The following is a 15,149-nucleotide window of genomic DNA, read 5'->3' as shown; positions in this document are numbered from 1 at the left end:
AGTTTCATCCTCTGTATCTCTTAATCTTTCTTTCTAGAAATCTCGTTCCTTCTTTATTACGTTCCTTGTGCTCAACTAGACTATGACTCCTATACGCTTAAAGTTCATCTTGCACTCAGCAGCATCTACCAAAGGAATAATATTTCAACACTCAAAATAATAGAAGGAAGAATTTTTAAGAGCTGCAAGAGAAATGTGTTTGGCTGAGAAATATGATACTCCTATACAATAATTAAATCACAGTTCAGTATCAGAGTTGAACTTACGAGCCACAGATTTAGCTGACACTGAAACAAGTTGTACTCTGTATCTCAAATATTTCAACTTGCAAGGAAGATTTAGATCTAGGTATGTTCTCTTGATTAAATGAAACAAAAACACTTCTGTGTTGTGCTCCTTACAGTTTATCTTTCTGTTCAGTTTGATTGAATAAATGCTAATTAGGCAGAGAGGAACTAAGCAAACAAACCCAGTTCCAATCTTCAATCATGTTTGGTTAAAAAAACCCATAAACTACCATTCTTTGAAAAAGGCTGCATAAACACAATAAAGTATATCCTAGATTTTTTTTTTAAAAAAAGCATCCTAGTTTTAAGAAAGACTGCATCTGGGGACAGGGGACACTGCATGGCATAATAGAATGACCTATCCACAAAGAATGTGTTGAAAGTATTAACAGGCTGGTTTTGAATTTGTGGTATATGGTCACACAATTTGAGAATTTACAGAATGATGATCCTGCGCCTGGCTCTTTATGGGCTGGACAAGTGCTCAAAAATCACACAGGACTTCAGAAAGCACGCAAAGGAAAAAAATGAAAACAAGTAGATAGTTTGGTTATCTATGCCAGTTTTCCTAGTGATTGAAGCAATTTGTGTTTCAGTACCAAGTGCAAAGCTTACGGACGCTTAGGAGTTGTATATTTCAGTTTGTACTAAAACTGTACATTATAAGTCAATCTTAGCAAAATGTCCAGGCTAAACAAGGAAAAAAATCATCATAACTAAGGGGACTACTTTAAGCCAAAAAATTAAGAACAAAATCAACATATGCAAATAAAATACAACAAAATTGAATATTCCATGGAAGATTGTGTCAAGTAGCAACAATCAGAGGATCGCTTGTTAAGAAACACATCACAACAGTACCTATATCGAAATCATATTCTGCATAATGATAAGTGATCCTAAACGAAGTCACAGCAGACTGCATCACATCCATCAAATGAACGCAACATAGGCACTAAAATAATAAGAATCAAAAAGAACATCTTAAGCTACGAACTATGACAATGGCTATGGAAAGTTACTAAATATTTCATAAAAATTGCCCTCAATCGCCAAATTAGTGAAACAGACAGCAAAGTATAACCTTAGCAACAACAAATAAACCCCCTTTTTTTTTCAGATCCTCACCCTACATACGGGTAGTCATCAATGCGAGCATCACCCTAATCACCGCCATAGCCAACAAATTAAGATGCCGAAATCAACCGAGTTACCTAAGATTAAGAAGGGAAGGGGACCCATGCCTTCTGGCGAGCGGACACGCGAAGACGGCGGAGGCGGTGGGCGCAAAGCTTTTGGCTTGAGGCGCCGGTGGTGGAAAAGAGCACGTACGCCGGCGACGGGCGGCGGCGGCGAGGTGGCTGTGGAGGCCGTAGAGAGGAAGGAGAGGTAGGCCGGACTGGGCCTAAATGCATATGGGTGGGCCCATTGTCGGTCCACTAGGGTTTGGGTTGCGGCCCATGGAATTGCAGGGCTTCGCAGCTTTGCAGATGTTTCAATATATTTTTTGTGTGTGTTTTGGTAATTAAAGTTTCTATAATGTTTCACTCATTCCGCATTGGTAAGAAAAATAATGTCAGTGCTTAATGGTTTATAACATTATTTTAAATTATATTTCGTTTTTTCGTATGATTATTTTTCTAGTTTCGGAATGTGTTGTTATGTTTTACATATATTCGTAAAATTCAAACTTATTTCACTTGTACATCAGAATTTGTTGATTCATCCTAGTAAGGAAGTGCCTTTGTCATATATACTAGGAACTAGGAAGTGAGAAAAATGAGCGTCCAACGGGTTCGCCGTAAGAACATGTCACCAGGGCAACACAAGTAATGTGTTTCAAACAAATGGGAAATTTTGGTGTACTAATTTTGGATCCATATCGTTGCAAATTCACCGTATTGAAAAATATCATTAGAATTCACCTATTTAAAAATTATTTTATTATAATTTTTACACTTACCATTATGGAATAGCATAGAACAGTGGATGGATGATGAAGACGTGGGTAATTTGGTCCACAAAATGTTAAAAATACACTGAAAGGGTAAGCAGTGACATATATCAAATAAATGTGAAGTTATAATGGTATGACTCTAAATAGGTGAATAATCCAATTAACCCTAATTAAAATCAACCAAGCAATTCAAGAGAACATACCTATCAGGATTCACAATTTTATAATGTAAAAAAAATGAAACCTCAACAGAATTTACCTAACCTTAAACATTTTTTTTTGCTAAATTGAAAACTACGAAAATGCAGCCTTAAGCACATCCTACGATGATCTACCGATCGACGTGAGATTCAGGAATATTTCAAAAACTTCGGTCGCAAATTCTGAAATATGATATCTAATGAGAAGGGAACAACAAGCAGTTGGATGTCATATTTTGTACAAGGACATTCAATAATATAGACTCTAGAGTTTCCATGGGAGTGCCAAATGGCTAATACATAATTATTATATTAACCACTCTCTAATTTGTAAATTTTCTTCCTCTGTTTCAAACATATGCGTTCTCTCTTCAGTAACTTCGTACGTCGTCTTGCAGTTGTAGTGAATGAGTTCTTCCATAGCTGCCAGTGATTGATCATGCATGATGTATAGCCAGTAGTACGTACATGGCGATCTGCACATGTAGGTAGGAGATACGTATGTATCCAGGAAGCAACGTCGTATCGTATGATCGTATCCTGCAGATTCAGATCTTTGGGAAATAAATGCCAGCAACGAACAGAACTGGCATGTACGTACTACTGGCTATACATTATGCATGATCAATTCCTGAGGCCATGCTGTGTTGCCGTTGAAACATGAAACCATACGGGATACGGCAGCAAGCACTGCAACCATTGTCAGTTCAGAGTTCTGCTGAAACCGTTGTCAGTTCGAGAGCAGGTATAGCTAGAAACATATTTTAAGGAGATAAAAAAAGAGAGAGAAGAGCAGTGAGTTATAGATTTATAGTCAGCTGTCCGTATGAACTTCAAGACATATTATATGTATAACATGTGGGACATGATAGTATATGTTTTATAGATAGCTATTGTATGAATTGACTACTAAAATTGTAATTGGTTATATATTGAACTTGCTCTAGAGTCCTGCTGCAACCATTGTGAGTTGAGACTGTTGCGAAAGGAGTTGAGAGAATTTTGCTGATCAGCTACTCTGAGGTTGATGGGGCATACTAGCTAGTACGGCACTACGTACGTCCATGGAGTTGTGAGTCCTTGAGTCAATCAAGGCTTCCATCGATTCGCTCTTTATAGGAATAAACGAAAATACGTTTTACAAACGAAAAATAATTTGTAGGTAAACTTTTATATACGTGTCAATAACGGTTCAAAAGCAAATCATGATGAAAAAAACACAAAATTAAGCCTAAAATTAAGTTCTAAAATTTAAATTTTGGTTGCAGCTGCGAAAAGATAGGGCCTTACGTCCTTTGAATCATAAAATCACAAGTTTACTGTCCTTTAATCTTCAGGGACAACTGGTCAACCGCAGAACCGCTGACTGCTGTTCATCGATCTCTCCATGGATCGCCTCTTGTAGCCAGCTACTCGCTTTCTCTTCACTTCATGCAAAGACGCACAGATTTACCACCGGTTCGTGATTATTTTTTTAAGAAAAAGAAAGACATCCAGATCTCCATCAGGTTCACGGAATAACAAGACTACAATAATTAAGTTTGTAATTCACTGGAGATTAATTCTGATGAGAGATGATACCAGATCTCGTCAAGTAGGTTGTGTGCACACATGATGTCATATATATGATCCCAGTTTAGACAGAAGGAAGTCTCTGCTCTGATTTTGAGAGTGGTGAACAGACATGTCATAGGAGATCTCTGCTGTGATTTGTCAAGTTATGTAGTAGAGGTATAGTAGTAGTAGTGTACTCCTACAATATTTGGTCGGCAGTAGCTACAGGGCCCTTAATTCTTACTAGTTGCATGAATCAGAACAACACTAGTACGGTCAGGTGTACTGTAGCACTGCTAGATCTGTAGATGGACGAATTGACTGACAACATTGTGCAGCCGTATTACGTGCGTGCATGCTCTCAAGTGCAAAAATGTTCTTCAGATGCAGAGGCGTAGGAGTACAACACAATAGCTCATCTGCTGCTAATCTCCTCTCTCAATGGAATGTCTTTTATTCCCTCCGTGTATCAATGTGTCTAGTGATAGGATATGTATAAATCTAACCAAAGCTAAAGCCAGAGCTTACGGTATAGAACGGAGAGAACAGTATATTGCAGCAGCTTCCTCTTCAGTTGATGCAAAGACATGCCAATTTCTTCAGTTGATGCAAAGATTTCCTGCGTGTTCTTCAAATAAATAAAAAACGTAAATTCCCTGCACTGGCCACTTCCATTATCTACAAAACACAAATTTCCTCCGAGTTCTTGGAACAATAGGCCTCAGTTTTAATTTGTGATCAAATTTGATGAGAGATGACATCAGAGACACTTTTAGAAGTTTGCCAAAATACAAGTCGTAGGACCTGCAGTGGACGACTTGGTGCATGTTTGTTTTTTTGGGTTATTTTTAGTTACTGAATGTTTGGACATTAATTAAAAGTATTAAATATATACTATTAATAAAACCCATCTTATACTTTGGACTATTTCGCAAGACGAATCTATTAAGCCTAATTACTTCATGATTAGTGAATATGATGCTACAGTAAACATTTGCTAATCCTGGATTAATTAGGCTTAAAATTTTTATCTAATGAAATAGCCTTTATTTATGTAATTAGTTTTGTTATCAGTCTATATTTAATACTCCTAATTAACGTCTAAACATTCGATATGACAAGGGACTGGAAAAAAGTCTCTGATCCAAACAGCCCACTGGAGAAATTCAGGAGGCTCGGATTGGATTGGATGTCATATGAAATCACTGTGCCCCTGAATTTTCAGAGAATGGTCTAGCGTTTCAGGTCATGTCGAGGTAGAACTACAAAACACTTTGGTCGGCAGTTCCTACAGGACTTTTTTTTTCTTGGTTGTGTATGAGTATGAACCTGAATACATATAGACGAATTGACTGTTCACATGTGCAGCTGTATGCTACAGTATATTCAGTCAAGAGAAGATTCTTTTCCCTTTCTGAGTACTTCTGATGCGACCTCTATTTGCAAGATCTGATACGTAGTACTCTCTGTAGGATAGGATTGGTTGAAAGATCATCATGCATGCTGAGTTGCTGATCTCATGAGATCACAGACAAAAGTGTTTTTTTTTCCTGCTATTCAGACAGTTTTAATTGAACATCCCATTTGACACATGAGTAAGGTATGTACTGGTCAACTGGACAATAAAGCAAAATTCAGATTCATATTTGTATGAAGATCTTCAGAGAAGTAATGGCTACTAAAATTTCAAAATCTTATTATAGATACTGCTCCTTAGAGGAGGTGATTGTTTGGCTTTTTCATGAAAAAGCTAAAAGCCAATTTAAAAGTCAATGTTAGAAAATAAACTTTAGTGAAAAAAATTCTCAAAATAAACTTTATATTTAAGATTGTAGATTCAAATTTTGGCTTATAAGCGTAAGCACGAGCGAAAAGATACGGGTGCCAACCTACAAGGCCGATGGATCGTTCAGTTTCAAATTAAATATCATTTGTGCGTGTGTGTGTTTACATAGACCATAGTATGCTCATTTTCTTCTCTGTACTAGCATAACATATATTTATGAAAACAAAGAACAACAAGTCTCCCATCATTTGTCTTTCATCTTATAAATCATTGCTAAAATTTGAAATTGTAAAATTTAATTTAGAAGTTAATTTTGGGTTCTGAACATAACTTAGTTTCCAAGACTATTAAGCCATTTCGAAATCATATATAAAAGTTATATATATAAATTTATGTTTGGTAGTTGATAAGTCATTACATCTTATAATTAGCTATAAGCGGTTACACCAGAAGTAGTAACTCTGAAGTGTGTGAAAAAAAATGTCGACTCACAACTCTGATAGTGCTAATTTACCTCCTTAATTTCCAATAAAAATTGTGCTTATCAATATCGATTTAATTACTTCAGCACATCTCTAAGTTCCCCTGTAAAATTTCCAATGATCTGACCAGTACATTTAATTTATCAAGATGAAGGTCTTCATTCTGCACATTATTTGTTCTGTCACCTGATAACCCAATTAGAACTCTTCTATACTAATATAAAAAAAAGAGGAGTTAGAATTTCTCTATAGCCACCCCAATAATTGTACACAGGATTGACTTAAATCGATTTTCCATCATTAGATATAGAATCCACCCAATAATTATACACATGATTGACTTAAATCGATTTTCCACCATTAGATATAGAATCCAATGGCCTAAATTGATCAGAAATCTCTCAGTCTTACAATCCTACGCATGACACATCCTCTAATCACGCCCTCATGCCGTTAACTAATCCTCCCCTCTATCGTCCTCCACATCGTTTCTTCCCCATCGTTGGTCGCCCCCATGGCTCCGCCCGCCGCTTGCCTCCCCCACGCTGATGTCCACCGCCGGCCACACCCATGCTCCTAGCCATCGTCGGCTCCCGCCCCCATGCCGTCGGCAGCACCCACGCTCCCGTTCATGGCCAGCTCCCGCCCCTATGCCCTCGGCCGCAGGCACGCTCCCGTCCGCGGCCGGCTCCCACCCCCACGCCGCTGGCCGCCCCCAAAAACGACGCCCGCTGCCGGTATGTATCACATATCAATACATTCAACGTGAAGATGGCATTCTGTTGGTTGGCTGCCTGTGCCTGCAATAAGTTGCATGTTCCATATATTTTTCATAGATTGCCATTGCATGAATACTGCAATTTGCAGATGATATATAGTTAATTTACTATCATAAATTATGTCTCTTTTTCAAGAAATCTTATATCTACGAATCTTATTTTTTAGATAATGCTAGCAATCTTATTAACTTTGTTTAGAAATGTGCAGAAACACAGAAAAAATGTTTAGACCACCTAAGCAAATCCAACAGGACACCCTAGCAACTGGTGCTGTCTAATAATCAAAGAGATTATTGTATGTTTTTATTATTTTTATTTAGTTGAGTAATTTCTATTAGTGAAATGCTTTGGCGGAAGTGGACGAGTCTTTTGGTTATAGTATTATAGAGGCTATGTACTGAACATGTGATCCAATAGTGTGTGGCTCTGTCAAAAATTATGAAATATTTATTAGGCATGCTACGGAGTAATTGACACTGCATTGATGCCAATTTTTTAAGCCCAAATCTATGTAAAGGCAGCTAGCAGGCATATGACTCTTCTATGTCCTATGAGAACCATCTCAGCAGGAGTGTTGGTATTGCTTTCTTATCTCATAATTAGAATAAATAATTTCCCATTAATGATCATGCAAACAATGATTCAAGATCATAGTGAAGTTTATTTTTATATGGAACATTTCAAGTGTACCTTGCAGTGTGCTTCAATTCAACGTATCTGTAGCATCATTACCTTGTGTTGTTCATTCACTAAAACCTATAATCAATATGCTAACATTGTAGATGTTTACGGCAGTCAATCAGATGAATATATTGGCCCCGTAAAATTGTAGCGAACTTTTTATCGGTTTAGTTTTTTTAACCTAGGTCACTCGATGTTGCTAGAGTTGCAACTTCTCAGTTTTGGACTAAACTATTCAGGGTGGTGCACCTGATGTTTTGCTCTAAGATATCGATATAACCCATTTCAGTATTAGAGTTTTGTATAGTGAACACTTTAGAAATTCGGTGATGCTTGGAAGGCTTACAAATTTGTTTGGTTATGTTAACGGTTAACTATGCAAATTTGTCTTGTTCCGATATGTGTGACGTGATTCTCTTTTGCAGAAATTATACACTATAATAGACAGATTCAGTTTGAGAATATTGATGCTCTAGGTTTAGTTTTGGTGTTCGATGCAGCTCTAAACATCTGTGCCAACTTGAAGGTATTGTGGGTTGCAGATATTGAGAGGGTTCATTTCTAAAGTTATGGTATTATGGATGATAGGAAGCTACCATGTAAATAATGATGTTCTTTAATTTTGTGTATTGGGGTTCTTTTCTTCAAGGTAGATAGTGAGATTTTCAAGAAAACTGCTAAAGGCACTCCCTTGCTTTCAAACTTTGAATCATTGAGTTATAAATATATGCCATATAGCATTAGATTACACATTATTATTGAACTTAAGTTTATTTTTATGTTTTATGTGTTATACATTGGGGAAAACACAAATATAGTTTGGATGTATTTATATGCTTTCTATGTGTCTTGCTATGGAAAAATGTGCATTGCACGTGCATGATTACTATGGCCGGTAGCTCAACTTTTATTCTTAGAATACATCAATCATTTTTAAGAACTTGGCCATATTATGTTTATCTTTGCCAACAGGGGTAATGAAGCCTACGACTATTTGGTTTTAGAGTGCCTCACAAACAACACGCTACTATCAACGTAGTACTGTACGGTAACACATCTCCTAGAAATAATAATATATTTGTCTACGTACATATTATTGCCTTAGTGCCTCTGTATGCTGATATGTAGGTGTGTAACGGTGGTTAAAAGGCCATGGAGAGGCTAATGAGAGGGTTTGAAAATAATCGATAAATAAACTGCCAGTTTTGTGTTTCTTCTAAAACTGCGACATGATGGATGTGTAATACTTTAGCACCTTCGTTGTTTCTCCTACCTCTATATTACTTTGCTTAAATTGTATAATAAGCACTACCAAGTTGTTTTGGACATGCAGTTGGTAACAAAATCACTCCTGTCTACCAACACCACTAAGCACAAGCAGGCCCCAGGCCCTTTTTTGAAGATTGCTAGACTGTGGAAACCAACAAGTAATCAGAGGTATGGTAGAATTGTACTAAATCTTTTAATATGTACATTTTTCATCTTCGTTTATTGTGTCTTATGTTCTTCAAAAATAATATGCGGTAACCGGTAAGAGAGTCAATCTTTGTTTTTACCACTATAGTCCTGGTTCTCATGTATTCCATTCATTTATTCAGAGTTCATTGTCAGTACTCTTCAATCACTCTGTTAAGATATGCATGTATTTCCTTTTTTATAATATGCTATTGATTTTTGTTTAGGCCCAATTTTCTCTCAAATTTTAATGTGTGCTCATTTACATCACGGAGAAATTCATGCACGTCACGGGGAAATGTACATAACGGAGAAATCCATTGTATTGTTAATAAAGATGTCTCCTTTTCTTGTCATAGTATTTGATTTATTTTATACACTTGTTTTCCTTCATCTGAGGTGCCTTTTGTATTATATTATACATTGATTTTCACTAACATTTTATTTTCTTAATTCTTTGAACTCTGAGGATTTAACTTGGTTACTACTTACAAATGTTGTGCAAGTTAGAATGGTTCATTTAACCACAGCCAACCAACAAGTAAAATCTTAGTGAGAGAGTTAGAATTTTAATTCGAATAAAGCAACCAAATGTATTAGTTGATCATTATAGCTGAAATTTGTGAAGATATCGTAGGTAAATTTGTAAAATATGTATATTTGTAACAATACTGGTGGCTTCTAAATAAATTTATATCTTTATTTTGTGAAACTAAAGGTATAGCTTTAAATGACAAATCGACTATTTTACGACATATAAATTTTCACAACCTGGATTCCACGTACACACTTACTAGTCATATTGAAAGAAAGGCTTATTTTTGAAAGGGCATGTTGCATTTGTTAATTTTGTACTTGTTGGAAAGTTGGCCTAGATTGTATTGGGATGATGCAATTATATTTTTAAATTCTGTTGGGTTTTGACCTTTCAGGTCAAGATTAAGTTATCTAATTATAATGGCACAATTTATATGATGATGTGGGATTGGGCCTCTTAAATGGACCTATCAAAGTTTAGTTTACACTTCCATGTTTTCTTACTCCGTCTGTCCAAAAAAACGAACTTTTCGATTTCTGTGTCTAACATTTGACCATCCGTCTTATTTGAAAAAATTTTAGGAAATTAGAAAAAAATTAGTCACACGTAAAGTACTATTTATGATTTATCATCTAATAAAAACAAAAATATCAATCGCAAAAAAATTTTAAATAAGACGAAGAGTCAAAAATTAAAGGTAAAAAGTAAAAATTGGTTTATTTTGGGACGGAGGGAGCAGTTAACTACAATGTTTGCATCAAAAAGCGTGTGCCCAGTTTTTGTTTATTCCTAGATTTGGCTCCTCTCATCCAACTCAGAGATTATTTTGAGACCAGTGCACTTGGCACTATTATTCAACCACCCCCGGTCTTCTAAGCCTTGGTTGCAAATCTTACCGGTTTTATTATTTTTAAAATTTTTGTGGTTTTGAAATGCAAATTTGACAACTGGTTTTGCAGCAACATATATAAAAAAAGGCCATATATTCAGCTATGATCAGCCAATAGTTATATCTTTAGGACATCTACAGTAGTGCAGGCAGTTGTAATTTGTTTGAAATAGCTAAACATACATGTATAATGGATTATCTATTTAGCCATATGTAAGACATCTAATTCATATTTTTTTATATTTTATATTTATAGCATGCAGAGAAATAAACAAAGATTTTCTACATGACAAGTTGCATGTAGTCTGGGAGCACACGCTGAAAAGTAGATTAACAAAACAATGGCATGAAGTTTCCCTTGAATTGATGATGCTACGAAGGATAATTAATCTAGCGTGGATGCATATGGTCAACAACTATTTCATTGTTGTATGTGCCACACGTAAGCAAATTAAACATTGTGTTTCTCATGTTTAGTTTCCTTCCTGAACTAAAGCACTTATGTTTAGAACTTATACAAATGTATAGAATGTGTCTCAAGTATAAACTCCAAAGATCCTTTGTATTTCTAGGATAATCGATTGCTTAGACTTTTTAAACTCATTCTTATTCTTCTCCTCCCTCTTCCTCCTCCTCTCTCTCATTCATGTAGCATCTTGGTAAAGTGGATACATGTGACAAAACTCGGCTATCCATGGAAAAAAAGAAAAAAAAATCATTAGCATTGGAAGGATGGTAGTGCTGAAACTTTAGGAAGTACTCCACACTAAAGTCAATGCCTACATAATACTGGTTCTACCTTTGTTTGGTCCAACAAAAGTTGTTTCCCCCAGGTGTGGATGATTTATGGTGCCCTTGATTGGAGTGTGCTATATGTGGATGATTAAAATTGATTTTTCTTCATGTAAATTGTATTTGCTCCGGAATAAGATATGATTTTATTTATATTTCACGTATGTGAAATTTCAATAGTTTCTCATATGCAACAGAAGGGAAAGGGTTCATTTTGTACAAAGTTAACCTCCATTATATATATATATATATATATATATATATATATATATATATATATATATATATATATATATATATATATATATATATACACTGTCCATACCCTTGTATGCTTTCTAACTGTAGTTAATTTTGATCTCATGGGACAAACCACAATCCAAATTATAAAATGAACTAGTGGACATGATAGGCTTGACTCTCTTTTCTATTACATGTTCCATGTCACCATGTAGAGAAGCTCTCCTAATTGGAATTGAATATAGGTAGGGCCCCTTTGTGCATTAGGATAAGGTTTGTATGCAAAATAGATGTCCCCCCTGCTGCATCCTGGGCTGACATCCTGTCATTGAAAACCAAAAAACACATGCAGAATTTCTGGGAGAAGGGTTCCAAGTCACTGAAAGCAATAGAAGGTCCTGCAATTTTTTTATTAAAAAAAGACAGAAAATACAAAGGTACAAAACTAGCTACATGGTCAGTTTGTCGCACCTCAGACCTCAATTTGATTAGGAAGTTCCAATGCGTTGACCACACACATGAATGGTGGCAAGGATATTTTTTCTAAAAAAATAAATTTGAAGTAAAAATTTTAGAGTACTATAAATTTGCTGAATGAGAAAATAAGCTGTTGTTAGTGTTCAATTGTCCCATTGGACTTTGTACACAGTGGATATATACATTTCAATATACATAGGCCCCGTTCGGCTGCTCCATTTTCTTATCTAGATTCTCTTGTTTTTTCGCGTACCCGTTTCCCAAGCTGCTAAATGATGTATTTTTTACAAAAAATTTCAATAGAAAAGTTACTTAAAAAATCATATTAATATCTATTTTGCATTTTTTATAATTTATAATTAATTAATAATATACTAATCTATTACTACGTTTTTCGCGTCGTATAACTAACCCCATCTCCACGCTGCCGAACATGGCCATAGTGTTATATATTATGCTCTTGATTAGAAAACTAAATAAAATCAACAAAAACGAAAAGGTTTGTACTAGATAGCAACTGCCTTTCCTCCTCCAATTTAAGGAAAGTTAAAATATTCTAATATATAATCAGAGTGTGACTGTGGGGAACCACTTTGAATGCTATCTTGGTCCTATTATCTTGAGTTCTCCAAGGGGCGGTGTTGTTGTGCACAGCCAGACAGTTTGCTTGCTATTAAGCAAACCATGTATCTATACATATATACATATATATAGTTCCATGCATTGCAATCCCTTTGGTTAATTAAATAACTCTATCACTGTCAGATTACTTGGAAACAAAGCCTTTAAAGGCCCACTATATTATTCCAGTTCAGCAACAAGGGTACCATTCTCATCAGAATAATTGTTCAGCTGATGTTTGGCGCGTATGCTAGCTATTTCTTTTCACTTAATGGCATGGTATCGTTTAATTCGAACATTTACATTTCCAACTATTTGAAATGCAATGAGATGAAATATTTTGCCGAATAATCTCTAAAAATGTAAATTCTTATATTAAAAATTTAAATACTTTGGCATATGATTGTATAGAGTAAATCTTACGGTACTAAAATCATTTTGTCAAAACTATACCATTATACCATTTTGCTATAACTTTTATACCGGTGTATTACAAAACGGTAACAATAGTAAAAATATTTTATAAGAAGACTGTAACTTCACTCGTTACGTGTGTATGATATATGGGCCGGACTTACATCAGCATGAGTATTGTATGTGTGTATGATGGATGTGACCAACACGTTTTTGAGAAATAAAATTACAACTTTATGATAAAATCATAATTGTTCCGTATCTCTAAAATATATACATTTAGTTGCAGTCAACTCATAATTTTGACTAAATAATCGCACTTATTTGAAATTTACTTAATTACTCTGTCAATATATAATATCCTTACTCTCATAATAATTAAGTGCGGTAACCTTTTGCATTATTTTTCAAGGAATACCTGTCATTTTATTTTACAGGTTACATTACACAATGTGGGATGATGTTGTATATAAGGCTAGTCTCAATGCATGTTTTATGGAGGTGTCATGCATATTAAATAGAATGCCACATGAGCAAAATTGCTGACTCGGCAGAGCCATTAAATGAGAGAGTTTCATGAGATAAGAGGAGTTTCATCCTCATAAAACTCATCTGGCTCAGTTACCTAGTTTACAGTCTTAGTAAGTATGTCATAAAATTATGCATTGAGTAGCCTAAGCAACAATTTTTTACATGTGCATATAGGCCAGCATCCGAAATAAATAAAATTAATCTAATGTTAGGAAGTATATACGTACGTAGGTGTGATCAAAGTTGCATAGATTATTGACGCACGCTTGCCTCTATTTTTTAACCATGCACACATGCATCGAGCTTCACTTGCACTTATGCGCTCACGTGCACGCGTTAATATTTGACCAACACGAGTAATCGTTAGTTGTGCAGTGTAATGAAGACGCCCTTAATTATTGTATTAAAACATGGATGCATATATATTTTTGCCAATATTAAAGACAGTTAGTGCACTAATACGTGTCATTAGAGAAATTGTTTTTTCATTTCGACATTTTAACGGTAATTTCAAACTGCACATGGATGCATATATATTTCTACATGATACGGATGTAGCAATTGTCACGGTAACCATTACGTTATTCTTAGTGTAAAGTTTCATCGTGTGTTTTTTAATGGTGTCATGTCATCAAAAATATATTTCGATGGATCAATAAAACAAGTTAATTTGCTCAATGTAAAATTTCACTTCATGGTTTCACAGGCTTAATATATCACTTAAATGTTACATCTAACGATCACCAGGAGTTGATTAAATGTTTGGAGATAAATCAATTACTTTTAGTGGAAACAAGAATTAGCAAAACCTAGTAGTCATTTGATAACAGTTAGTGTAGTTTATGTAGTGACATGGTTAAATGATCGAGTTGAGGGACTTTTGCCTACAAAACTATTTTTTTCTAATGTCAAGAGAAGTTGCTCGAGTGCTTGTCATGATACAAATATTCTTAGACCGAGTAAATAGTTTGAGTACAGTATGGATTGGACTGGAATTTTGATATTTTGGTCCTTTCGAAAAATTTATTTTACAAATAGATCCTTGAAAAAAACTTATTCCACAAATGGACCTTTTTGACCGTCATTGGCGCCGTCCTATATAACGATGACGCCAATGATATTGGTGCGGTCAAAAGGTCCATTTATGCAATAAGTTTTTTCAGATGTCTATTTATAAAATAAGTTTTTCAAAAGGACCAAAATATCAAAATTGCAAATGGATTGGTCCCCATGCCATCTACTTATTTTATTAACTCCTTATACAATGGAGAGGTGTACCCATGTGTGTCATGTCATCTTTACCCACAAAAGTATGCTTTGAGCTCATGAGTACATTGTTCCTTTGGGTACACATGACACTTACATTTCTCAAGTTGTGATACAAGATCCCATCACTGGATCTCGTGCACAACAGTTGAATTTACAAGTGAGATCGTTTCTAAGTATTTCTTTATGTCATTTTGAGA

The 15,149-nt window shown here is 35.2% G+C and overlaps 1 long non-coding RNA gene across 4 annotated transcripts; it reads left to right on the top strand.

Annotated features, from left to right (window-relative positions):
* Window positions 1-6,735: 6,735 nt before the first annotated feature.
* Window positions 6,736-11,225, top strand: LOC107305131. Of its 4 annotated transcripts, XR_001551231.1 has the most exons (5): window positions 6,736-7,003; window positions 8,699-8,774; window positions 8,855-8,966; window positions 9,060-9,163; window positions 10,865-11,225. It is a non-coding gene; the product is annotated as an uncharacterized LOC107305131 (long non-coding RNA). The 4 variants fall into 4 exon arrangements; XR_001551230.1 differs by having other exon boundaries at window positions 8,699-8,769; window positions 8,855-9,163; XR_001551228.1 differs by having other exon boundaries at window positions 8,855-9,163.
* The last annotated feature ends 3,924 nt before the right edge of the window (window positions 11,226-15,149 follow it).

This window comes from Oryza brachyantha, chromosome 10 (assembly GCF_000231095.2).
Source record: "Oryza brachyantha chromosome 10, ObraRS2, whole genome shotgun sequence".
NCBI classification, from domain to species: domain Eukaryota; kingdom Viridiplantae; phylum Streptophyta; class Magnoliopsida; order Poales; family Poaceae; genus Oryza; species Oryza brachyantha.
The sequence above is the reverse complement of the archived record's forward strand: the minus strand, read 5'-3'. Positions and strand labels throughout refer to the sequence as shown.